General features: G+C 34.9%; 1 protein-coding gene across 4 annotated transcripts in view; it reads left to right on the top strand.

Moving 5' to 3' along the window:
* The window catches only part of Esf1 (ESF1 nucleolar pre-rRNA processing protein), a 70,139-nt gene that overhangs the window by 29,059 nt on the left and 28,530 nt on the right, over positions 1-12,550 (top strand). The window lies entirely within an intron of this gene.

A 12,550-nucleotide genomic window follows, 5' to 3' on the forward strand; every position in this document is an offset into this window, starting at 1 on the left:
AAATTTTATGTAAAAATGTTGTTGTACTATAGTTTTTAGGGAATAATGACAAGAAACAAAGTCTTCACATGCTTAGTACAGACACAGTTTGTTTGTTTTTTTTAAATTTTCTTTAATCCACAGTTAGTTGAATCTGTGGCTGCAGAATTCATAGATAATAAATTTTTGTCCCTGTGTTAATGAGGAATTTTGATGTCTGATTTTCTTTTCTTACAGTATTCTTGCTATCAGTACTGCTGACCTCTAAAGTGAAGTACACTTCTATTTAGCAGTACATTTTTACCTTGAATTTTTTATTTGTGGATATAATGTTAATATAATGTATTTTGAAAATTCTAAATGAAAAATTATCTATAATTTTAGTACCTTTATTTAACCACTGCTTAGGTGGATTACAGTTTAATTTACCATTTTTATGTTGTCAAATATTTATCCATATTTCTAATCTTTTACTATAATAGACCTATGGCATTTCAAAGAGATACAACAGATTCCAATCCCACATATATCAGTCATTTCTTAGATCTCTTTACTTTTTATCACCAAACTGGCTGGATTTTTAGGACTTTTTAAGTTTAAAAACTTTTTAACACAGATGTTTTTCCATTTTCCCCACTTTAGAAATACTTTTATGGATGTGAAGACTAGTAGGAACCAACTAGGCCATAGTGAGAAGCAGATGCTGGCAGTCAGGCTAATGTAGTTAACGTGACTTCCTCCCTCACACAGCAACTTTACATATGCTGTGGATCAACCTGTGGTTCTCTTACAAACTGTTAAAACTACCAATGTTAAAACCTCAAATATTAAGTCTCAGATGCCAAATATCTAAGATATTATAAATAATCTGTAGCTTTTTTCATAACTTGAATTATTTCTATAGGATAACTTCCCAGAAATAGAAAAACTAGGAAAAGACATGAATACTTTTTGTGTCTTGAGGTTATGACCAAATTTTTTTTTCCAAAAATACTACACTAGCTTATAATGCCTTCAGCATCAGTTTGAGTGCCAATTTCATGAAATTATCACTGTTGGATATGTATTTTTTACTTTTTGTTGAATGGAGGAAAATTGGCTTTCTGAAATAGACAATTGAGCAGTTCAATTTAAAATGTTTTAAAAGTCCTAAACTAAAAAAAAAAAGTCCTACACTATGATATTTTTGAAGGGCCCAGTGGGGTGTCGTTACCTATATTATATGTATATGCACATGTGTACATGTAAATGTGAAAAGGTAAAGGGTCTTTTTTAGATACTCTACATACATTGTAAGGTTTTTGAGCTAATCTTTCTGAACATCAGTGTACTCTTTTGGAAAGAGAGAATAATAATTCTTTTCTTGCTGAATTTGAGCTGTTTATAAAAGTACTTTATAAAGTACTAAGTCATGTGTATATCTTGGTGGGTTTGTGTCTTTAAAAACATGTTTTCAGTAATAGTGATTGAACCTTTGGATTTTTATGATATTGTACTTCAGTAAACCAGTGAGGGTCACTGTGAGATTATATAATTTATTGGTTTTTCTGTGGCCTGAATATCCAAAGCATTAAGCTCTTTAGAAAAATAACTGCTCTTAATCACTAACACTTGTTGAATATAGTTTGGTTTGAGTTTTAAAAGGACTTTTAGTTTGCACTAGTTAAACTTCCTTTTTACATTGAATTAAACCGTATAGTAACATGTAGTTTAATCCCTTAATTGTAAAGTAATAAGGGACTTAGATGACAGGTTTATGAGTGTAACAGCTGAAATGAACTACTCTTCCTATTGATATTTTGTTCCTGTCTAGATGTCATAATGCAGCTTTATTAATTGGGATTATAAATCAGTAAAAATACTGGGCATGGTGGTACACCCCTGTAATCCCAGCACTTGGGAGGTTGAGGCAAAAGGTTCACTACAAGTTCAAGGCCAGCCTGGGGTACATAGTGAGTTCAAGGCCAGCCTGAACTATGCAGCGACTCTGTCTCAAAAAAATCCATAAGTAAACCAGTGAAAGTGTTGTTTTGGGGGTTTTTAAAGAAAGTTATAATTCATTCTTTGGATGTACGTGAGATATCTAGTATCACAAAATTTTGCTAAGGTTCGTTGCCTACCTCACTCTGATTAGTAGATAAGGTGATGCATATAAAATTTTCATCAGAGCCAGGCATTTAGCTCAGTGGCACCACACGTGCCTCACAAGTGTAAGGTCCTGAGTTCAATCCCCGGTACCAATAAATAAATAAATAAATAAATAAATAAATAAATAAATAAAATGAAATTTTCATCAATGGATGTGCCTCATTAGGGAATTTTTAACAGATATAAATGAAGTGTACAAGTATATCAGTTTTAGCTCATATTTTCTATATTAATAGTTCTGTTACCTTTTTGTAATAGATGATGCAAGCTGAATATAAATAGTATCTGCAATTCCATCCAGAACATGAATGATGCCATCTTACCGGTCTCCAGAGAGATTATATATAATAAATGTCCTCTTTCTCTTAGCTGTCTCTTGTTTAGTAGGCACTACTGAAAAGGATGTTTGGTGCTAGGTATGATGGCATACTCCTTTAATCCCAACACTCTGGAAGGCTGAGGTGAAAGGATCACAAATTCAAGCCCAGCCTGGGCAACTTAGCAACTTAGTGAAACTCTGTCTCTAAAATTTTTTAAAAATTTTCAAAAGGTCTGAGCATGTAGCTCAGTGTGAAGACCCTGGGTTCAATCCCCAGTACCACAAGAAAAAATAGACATCCTCAGTACCCCCAACTTTTCCTTTATTATCCCATCAAATACTTACTGAACACCTACTATATACCAGGATTTATTCTAAACACCATGTGACAAAATATAATCTCTGACCTAAGAGATCTTATATTCTAAATATTCTGGTGATGAGGAAACAGATGATAAACAAGTAAGAAAAATATGTGAGCAGAGGTCAGAGAGTGAGCTGGGCCTTGCAAGCAGAAAAGATAGGGAATGAGTGGCCTTGATGCTATAATTTTTTTATTGTGTTTGAAGAATAACAAAGAAAGCATTGCTGGAATGGAGAGACTGAAAGAAAAATAGATGAGGTCAACAGGGAAACTTGAGCCTATTATGAAGGTCTTGTAGGCCATGGACATCAACTTCTAGAAGAAGCCATTGGAGAGTTTTGAGCTAGGAGCTTAAGATCTGATTTTTATTTTTAACAGTATCATTCTGACTGCTCTGATTATAGATTAAAGTGGGAAAGAGATAAAATGGGAGAAATTAATCAAGAGGTGGTTACAGTAATCCTGAAATAATAAAATGGGTAGAACAGATTTGCAAGAAAATATCAACAATTTTCTTTTTTTCATATGTTGACTTTAAGATGCCTATTACAAACCAAATGCCAAGAAGTCAGTGAATATAGATAGAAAAGAAAAAGGTTCAAAAACTGATCATCAGAGCCCTCCAAGATTTATTAAAGACAGAGAAAGGACTGCCCAAAGCAGCTAAGAAAAAGCTACTAGAGAAGCAGGAAGAAATTCAAGGTTGTGGGATATCCAGTGGAAAAGAAGGTGAAAATTAAAAATACAAACTAGAAGGCCCATTGGATTTAGCTAGGTAGAGATCATTGGTAATATTGAATAGTTTTGGTGATATGAGGGGTGACAGTGACTAGTCCAGGGAATGGAAGACAGCACGTACAGGCAACTCCTTGTTCTAAAATACTTGACTATTAGAATGTTGCCAGCTTCATCACAGTTCATCCCTAAAAAACCACTTCTGAGAGTAAATTCCAAAAGGAAAGACATTCTTTCATAGTAAGTGCACAATGCCATTATCACGCTAAGGAAATTTAGTATTAATAATCAAATTTCTTACTCATAGTCGTCTTTGTAGTTCTTACCTGATCCAAAATCTAGTAATTTTTAAAGTGTACACAATAATTAACTAATAGAATCCCACAATCTGCTATTGGTTTTTCTTTATAATTCATGTAAAAGTTCTTGATAAGAATCCTCCATATATATGGGTATGTGTATTGTGTATTATAGGAGATATGTATATATAGATATATATATATATGCAAGAAAAGGGAGAATTGAATAGACTGAAAGATAAATGCAAGTGGTGATTATAATGATAGACCATGTCTGTGTTGAGTTAGGGAAACGAGGGTACATGGAAGGTAAAGGAAGATGAAATAAAAGGTAAGAATTATGGATTCTTTATTTATAAGAAGTGTGAGTGTTAGTATTGGGGTGTTAGTAAAATGAAAAAATTGGGTGGTAGTTAAGAGTATTATGCTTGAAGTTAAGATTGTAGTGAATTTTCAATTTTTGTTAATGGCACAGTCCTGCAGCTGAGTTTCTGAGATAGTGTGGAGTGGAGCGTAGAGACTTAACAAGAGAAGTAGTCAGTGAACTGAGGCCTAAAGTGTTCGAAATGCCATCAGTGTAGATACTGAAATTACTAAGCGTAATGACAGATATATTGGAGAGAATAGTAGTGAGCAAGGAGCTGAATTCTTCAAGAAATGAGGGGAATACTATAGATACCTGCCATAACAACATCATAGTCAAAGTTAAGGGCCTAATCTGCAGATGTAGCTCAGTAGTAGAGTACTTGCCTCACATACCCAAGGCCCTGGGTACCATACCCAGTACCACCAAAAAGTAAAAGTTAAGGGCTTTGAAGAGGGCCAGCTGTGGGACTGGAACTGGCAGTGAGTACCAAGAAGGCTAGACTATGGTAGAGAACAGTTTACTTCCTACAAGGGAGGCAGTGTCCTCAAGGGAGAACCAGTTTGGGTGAGGCTCAAATTACTAAGTAAACGATAAAGGGGTTTTTGCTAATGGCTATTTATGACTGCTCATGAGTAGAAAGGGGTTCAGTCATTGAGAAAGAATGGGACTTGGGAAGAGAAATGATTTGTAAGTTGGGGACTTCTTGTGGTGACAGATTTAAATATGAATAAAGGGCAGATAAGATTAATTCTAATAGTCTTGGAGCTATAATAGTAGTGAGGCTGTAAATATCATGAGAGAGATCTTGTCAAGATTACCAAGTTCTAGGATGCCTGGAGGCCAGGAGGCATAGAACCTAAAGGGGAAGAAAGGGACTCATGTCTCACCCAGCAAACTGAGTCCCTTCTTGACTTCCCTCTGTTGCTCTGCTTTCTCTTTCCTTGACTCTTTACAGTTGCAATCCATTTTATTCTGGCATCTGCTCTTTAGTCTTTGTTCTTTTTTTCCCCTCCTTTATTTCATTTCTATTCCTCTGTCAATTCTTTCACTGAAAAGCTTAAATACACAGACACGAGGGACATGATTATATGGCTATTGTGTATTCATTCCTTTTTTTTAGAAAAAATGTTTTTTAATCAGTTTTGCATTCATTTTGGTAAGCAAGCCCGCTCCAAACATTTTAATTTTCAGACATCTTAAAACCTGTTTACTATTTACTTTTGACTATATCTCTTGTTTTCATTTATTGCCAATGTATTCATTATTTAAAATATATTCACGAAAATATTTTTTGGTCAGAACTTTTAAAATAACCAGTTGTTTAAATTTTGAGTTGAGTTTAAAGGAGGGCATTAAATGGAAAATCTGAACTTAAAAATAAGCTCAAAAAATTTACGGTTTGTCTCCTGTTTGCTGATAGGGAGGATACTAGGTCACCCCAGTACATTATTATAACTTGTACAAAGACACGCAGCTATTAAATGACTAGATTTTTTTTTTTAGACAAAGTCTCGCTGTGTAGTTCAGACTGTCCTTGACCTCTTGACCTCGCTGTGTACCCCAGACTGGCCTCAAATTCACAGCAATCCTCCTGCCTCAGCCTCCTGAGTGCTGGTATTGTAGCATGCACTACTGCACCCAGCTAGTGACTACAGTTTTAAAACTTAAGTGTGTGGTTCTTCCATGAATCATCCATTTAACAGGTTCATTGTAAAGGCTTTGTAAGGTAATAAGCTGAAACTTCATACTGTGCAGAAACATTTGAATCATGTGGAATGTATAATTTAAAAAATGAGAAGCAGCTAGGGTTATCAAAAAATGTTGCTAGCACATTTCCTCCAGAGAGTTGCTAGTAAATTTCGCAATGTCTCCTAAAATATTTAAAGATTACCTTCTCTTTTAATATTAAGAATTTTTTGGGCCAGGGATTTAGCTCAGTGGTTCTGCCGCCTGCCTCACAAGTGCAAGGTCCAAAATTCGATCCCCAATACCAGAAAGAAAAAAAAAGAATTTTTTAAAAAAAAAGATTTTCCAAGAAACTTTTTAAAACTTTAAGCAAAAACTAAAGATAGTTTTATACTGCTTCAGAACACGCTAAAATTCCCAGACCTTAAGGGAGTTTTAGATTAATCAGTCTCTTTTTTAACCTTCATAGAATCCCATTTAAATAAGGCCCTCTCGTTGCAAGTATCTAGAATGACTTCTTTAATGCAGTTCTGCCTTCTCTGCTCATGTCTCACACCAGTGCTTTAGTCACTATTTTCAGATTATATAGTGTTTTGTTTTGGTTATTTTAACTTTGCTGTAGAGTTGCCGTCTGCTGGAAGTCAGTTCAACGAAAAAGAATTTGCTGTATGTATTCCTCCCCCACAGCCAACAGCTGATCTGTTTGAAGTTGTAAATTCTCTGGTCTTTAAAGCAAAACTTTTACCTATTCTACTTGTGGTGTCCAACATCATTCTGTCTATATGCTGACTGCCTGACCAGCAGACTGCCATCTTTCTTCATACATGTTCCATATGTTATTTTGACAGAATTCACTTAAACTACTTTTCAACTATTGCATTATCACGCTCCTTTTTTTCTAAAATTGAAGAATCCTATAACTCATAAGTTTACTACTTTAACATACTCATTTTTACATGTTATCATCTACAAATGCGCATAGTTTATTATATTCCAGTTTTACATTTTGCTTTTCAAATTTCACTTATTTTGTTTTATGTGTTTCTAGATTACCTTTATACTCATAATGTCTGTTTCACATTGCATTGTATTTCTGATTGGTAAATTAAAAATCAGTCTTGGAAGCTGAGTGTGGTACTGCACGCCTGTAATCTCAGCACTCAGGAGGTTGAGGCAGGAGGATTTCTGTAAGTTCAAAGCCAGCTTGGGCTATGTAGTGAGTTCATGGCCAGCCTGAACTACATAGTGAGTCTCAAAAAACCAAAAAGATCTTGAAGGTCAGGTAAAAATGATCAAGATGAGATTTGTACAGTGGGTGACCAAAAAAGTGAATGGTTACTTTTTTCTTTTTTTAATAGTAAAGGATACATTGCCATTAGTCCCCCTCAGAATACTCCTCTCTTTGAACACATTTATCCCATCGTTCTTGCCATTTTCTACAGCAGTTCTTGAAGTCCTCTTTAGTGAGTGTATTTGCAAGATGTGATCAAAAAAGCAGTGACTGCTACTGCTGAGTACCATCCAACAGAAAGGTACACTCATAAAAACATTAGTGTACCCTCATTTATCAGTTCATCAGATCTGGCACCATAAGACTACTGGCTCTTCCCCAAAATCAAAATAATCATGAAAGGTAAATATTTTGAATTGACATGAAGGCAGCCACAACAGCACAACTAAAGACATTCAGGAAAGAGGAATTCCAGAACTGCTTTAGAAAGTGGCAAGAACAATGGGATAAGTGTTTAAAATGAAGTGGAGTATTTTTAGATTTTTGAAGGAGACCAACTGCAATGTGTCTTTTACTATAATAAATTTTTTAAAAGAATTAAACATTGGCTGTGTCATATGTAGAAATTCCCCAAGATGAATGTAATTATTATGTGTTGCAAACATACACCAACAATAAAATAAATAAAAATCACTCTCTTGGTATTATGCTTTAGTTTCTTTGTGTTTTGTTATTATGGAAACCATAATAACATTTTACCGAAGTTTTAGAGATAAAATTTTTTAAAGTAGTAAATCTCAGGCCAGGGATTTAGCTCAGTGGTTCTGGTGCCTACCTCACAAGCACAAGGTCCCAAGTTCAATCCCTGGTACCAAAAAAAAAAAAAATAGTAGAACATCTCATATCTCTTTTCAGGTATTTTTTTATGAAAGGGTTCTATTACTTTACAGTATTAATTGGGGAACTTTTAATTTCTGAAGTATCAGAAATGCTGATAAAATTATACACAAAACCAAATCTAGTTCCTATAGTGATTTTTTTTTTTTTGGTACCAGGGATCGAACTCAGGGCCTTGTGCTTGCAAGGCAAGCAGCCGAACCACTGAGCTAAATCCCCGGCCCAAGTTCCTATAGTATGTTTAGATTGTGAAGCCACATAAAGGATAGATCTTTGGTTTGGCACAAAACTTAATCCTGCTGTAATACCATATGCTACATTGTTGTTTCCTGCCATTATAGACATTTGCTCACTGACTGTAATGTAATGATAATTTTCAGTTTTGAGGTCCAAATGAACTCTCAAGAGACACAGCCTTAGTTCAATCTATTCTTCTAGTGACATGGAAAACTTTTATCTGTAAAATTATGTGGCATAAACTTAAAAATCTGATCTTATATATGCCTAGAGATAAGTACCATTAATTTGACTTGGATGAGGTCCCTTTGGCATTTGGAATGATGTAAGTTGAAGCATGTACTTTGAAGGCATACGCTTCCCTAAGAATTGGCTTGCATAATTTGGGAAGACTGTCTTTATACGGCTTAATCAATCTTCTTAAGCATTGTCAGTTTAGATTGTTATAAAACATTTTATGTTTGGTTCCCATTGCTCATTCTTTCTATAAAAACATAGAACGATTAAAATGTTTTTAAGTAATTTTTAGATGCATTATTTCAGTATAAAATTTAAATTATATTTTAAAATATACTTTGGAGAAAGAAGGAGAAACTTGTATTTATTGAATGCCTATGATCTATCAGGAACTGTATAAGGCGCTTTATAAATAATACTAAGTTCTTCAAAGTGATTATGCCTTCTTTTATAGAAGAGAAAACTGAAGCACAGACTGGCTCAAGATCATAAAGCTAAGAGAGAAAACTGTAATTCAAACCTTTACTCTTTTAACCCATTAAAAATTTTTACAGGCTATATATCTTAAGTTGTTACTTAAATCTGGAGCCTGGCCTCTTAGTTCAGTGCTTTTCCCAATCTGTATGTGCTTACCATTATGTTCACAAAGATATACATTTTGATGAAAGCTAATCCACCCACCCTTAATAAAGACACACACACACACACGCACACACACGCACACCCACGCACACCCATGCACCCACCCACCTACCCCTACCCCTGCAGATATGATTTGTACCACAGTTTAAATGTTCATTCTGTTAGATACACACTTTGCTTGTTTGGGGTATTTATTCTGGTACTTGTCTCCTAGTATGTGTTCATTGTGTTTTAAGTTTTACTGGGCATTTAGGAGTATAATTGCTGGGTAATAGGATATGAGTGTTTGACTTAAAAAGTGTAGTGGTATTACTTTACATTCCCAACAGCAGTGCTTTATTTGTACTTCTCTTACCACTAATGAGGTGGAACTATATATGATTTTTCCATGATGAAATACTTAAGTGTCTTTTGACCGTTTTTCTGTTTCAGTTGGGTTTTAGGACTTCTTTATTTAGCTTTGATACTAAGCCTTTGTGTTTTGTAAGATACCAACTAGCTTCTAGCTTGTAATTCTCCCCCTATTTTCTTACATCAGCTCACAGCAGAGTAATTGATTTTAATGCTGTCAAATTTATCTTTTATGGTTAGTACTTTTGTGTTTCATTTAAGAAATCTTTTTTTATACAAATGAGAGTGGTGTTCCTCATTATTTTCTAGTAAAAGACTTAAGGTTTTAGACACTTAAATCCTTGATCTATCCAGAGTTAATTATATGAGATAGGGATCCATTTCCATCTTGTACCACATAGAAAATCTGTTTTATCCTGTTCAGTTTATTGATAATCTTTCCCTTCCCTTCGGAATCTGATGTGTCACCTCTGTCATGTATCAAAGTTTCACAACTGCATGGATCTGTTCTTAGTTCTCTGTTTTACTGGTTAATTTGTTTGCCTATTCCTGGACCAGTACCACATTCATAAAACTGGGTAACTTAAGAGCATAAGAGGGCTGGGGATTTAGCTCAGTAGTTTCGCTGCCTGCTGCGCAAGCAGAAGGACCTGAGTTCGATCCCCAGTACCAAAAAAAAAAAAATGAGCATAAGATGTGACCTTGCTCTGCAATGTTATCTTAGATTCTTGGCTTTTAAGATGTACTGTTTTTAGTGTTACAGAGTTTTAGTATAATGCATTTGGACTTTGTTTTTGTTTTGTTGAGAAGGTGTTGTTTTTGTTATTTTGCTTTAAATATTACGTGAATTAATTGGATAGCCAGAATCCTGAAATTAGTGTTTTTTAGCAGTTTTGAAAATTTAGCAAACATCGTCTCAAAATATGTTTTCTTCATTGTTTCTATTTTCTCTTTCTCAAAATTTTGTTTGATATGTGTGGTACTATCTTATTCTGTATCTGATAATTCATATTTTCCATATCTTTGAATCTATTTAGCATGCTTAGGTAATTTCTTCAGTTCTTTTACTGAATTCTTTCTCTCTACTATCCTGTTTAACTTGGCCATTTATCATTTCAGTTATATTTTTGTTTCATGAAGCTTTTTTTCCCTCAAATATGTCTCATCTTTTTAATGATATAATCTTTTAATTTCCTCTTTTTAAGTGCTAATTTTATATTCCATATCTTTAATTCTAAATTCATAATGTTTATGATTCTGCATTGTAGTATTTTCTGCTTACTCTAGTTTCTAGTGAATTTTGATTTTGATCACTTTGTCTTGGATCTTTCTTTTCTTCTGGGAATTCTCCAGGGCCTAGGTCAAAAGTGCTTGTTTTAGAAAGTATTTGCCAGGTGCTTGAGGGCATTTCTAATCCAAGACCTATTGAAACTGAATTTTTAGATTGAAGTATTTGGGGCCACACAAGTAGTGTGAATTCCAACCACAAACCCATGGATTTGTGGACTTGTGGTTATATATTCTCTTGGGAAGAAATGTATTTTTATTTCCCTTGCTCTGCCCATATCCAAAACCCAAACAGCCATGTATTCCCTCTCAATTGTAGGAGGAGGGGCAACATCCACTAGGACATATTTAAGGATCCTGGCTTTATGAAGTGGGACCTCTAGTGGGACCTCCCACCATGCACAGACTCCAAATGTCTCCTGCCTCCTTGGCCAGCTGCCTATAACAACCCCAAATCCATACTATATCGTAGTGAGTTACTGTGTGTCCCCAAGGAAAACTCCCTGCTTCTGAGCTAGTTTAGATTTCTGTTTCACCCTTCTTATTACCACTGGACTGGAAATTCCATTTTTTTCCTTATATCTTAGCCAATCATTTAAAAATTTTCGTTTATTTTCTACCTTGTCTCTAAACATATTTAAAAATTATAATAGAAGGGCCAGGGATGTAGCTCAGTGGCGCAGCACCTGCCTGGCAAGCGTGAGGCCCTGAGATCGATTCCCGGTACCAAAAAATCAATAATAACAATAGAACAAGTAGTTCTTCATCCTCTTAACCATAAATTAATTAGCAGAACAATCTCATCACACTTGACCAGGCTTATAGTCTTATTAGTACTACCAGGTGATTACAAACTGCTTGAAAGGCAAAGAAAGCATACAAAATAAACTGCAGGCAAATACAGGAAACAGTAGTTCCCAAATGAAGCCCAGATATTGCCTTGTATTTGAAATCAGCTTTTTAGGAAGATTTGATTCTAAGAAGCATGGGCTATTTGATATGTAGGAAACTGAACATAGTTGCAAGTGGAAAGCATCATTTTAAGGAGAGTAAAAGGAGATTTGGAAGAGGGTAGAGTAAGATAAGCAGAAATTTAATACAAATATAAAACCATTTCTATTCAGGGAAACAGGCTCTCAGTCAATCAACAACAAAGTGTTTATATTTATGCATTCAGTGAGTGTTTTATGTCACTGTCTTCTGTGATATTTCATTGAATGTTTTGACAAATTCAAAATTAACAGGTTAAGAAATCATTCCTGAGTGGGCCGGGGATTTAGCTCAGTGGTTCCAGTGCCTGCCTCACAAGTGCAAAGTCCCAAAGTTCGATCCCCAGTACCAAAAAAAAAAATCATTCCTGAGCATCTTACCTTTAACTTTTTTCTTTCAAGTGCAATAATGGGGATTGAACCCAGGGCCTCTCTTATACTATGCAGGTATTCAGCCACTGAGCTATATCTGCAGCCCTTTAAAAAAATGTTTTGAGACAAGGTCTAAGTTCCCCATGTAAGCTCAGGACTTGCCATCTTCCTGCCTCAGTCTCCCAAATAGCTGGGATCACAGGCAGGCCTCACAACACCCAATTTATCCTTATTATTCTCATTTTAGCTGCCTATGTTGTTTCCATGTAGTAGATGTAATAGTATTCTACCAATATTAAATGCAACAAAGAGCACTTATTGGCCATAGCTAATTGTTTGTTTTTGCTATTTACTTGTGCTCCTAAGGTTTGTTTTTATTCTACTTTAAAATTTCATGCAGTGTTGCTCCC

The sequence above is a fragment of the Heterocephalus glaber genome, unplaced genomic scaffold (genome assembly GCF_053883595.1).
Source record: "Heterocephalus glaber isolate CG9 unplaced genomic scaffold, H.glaber_assembly_v1.0 deba00001532, whole genome shotgun sequence".
Lineage (NCBI taxonomy): Eukaryota > Metazoa > Chordata > Mammalia > Rodentia > Bathyergidae > Heterocephalus > Heterocephalus glaber.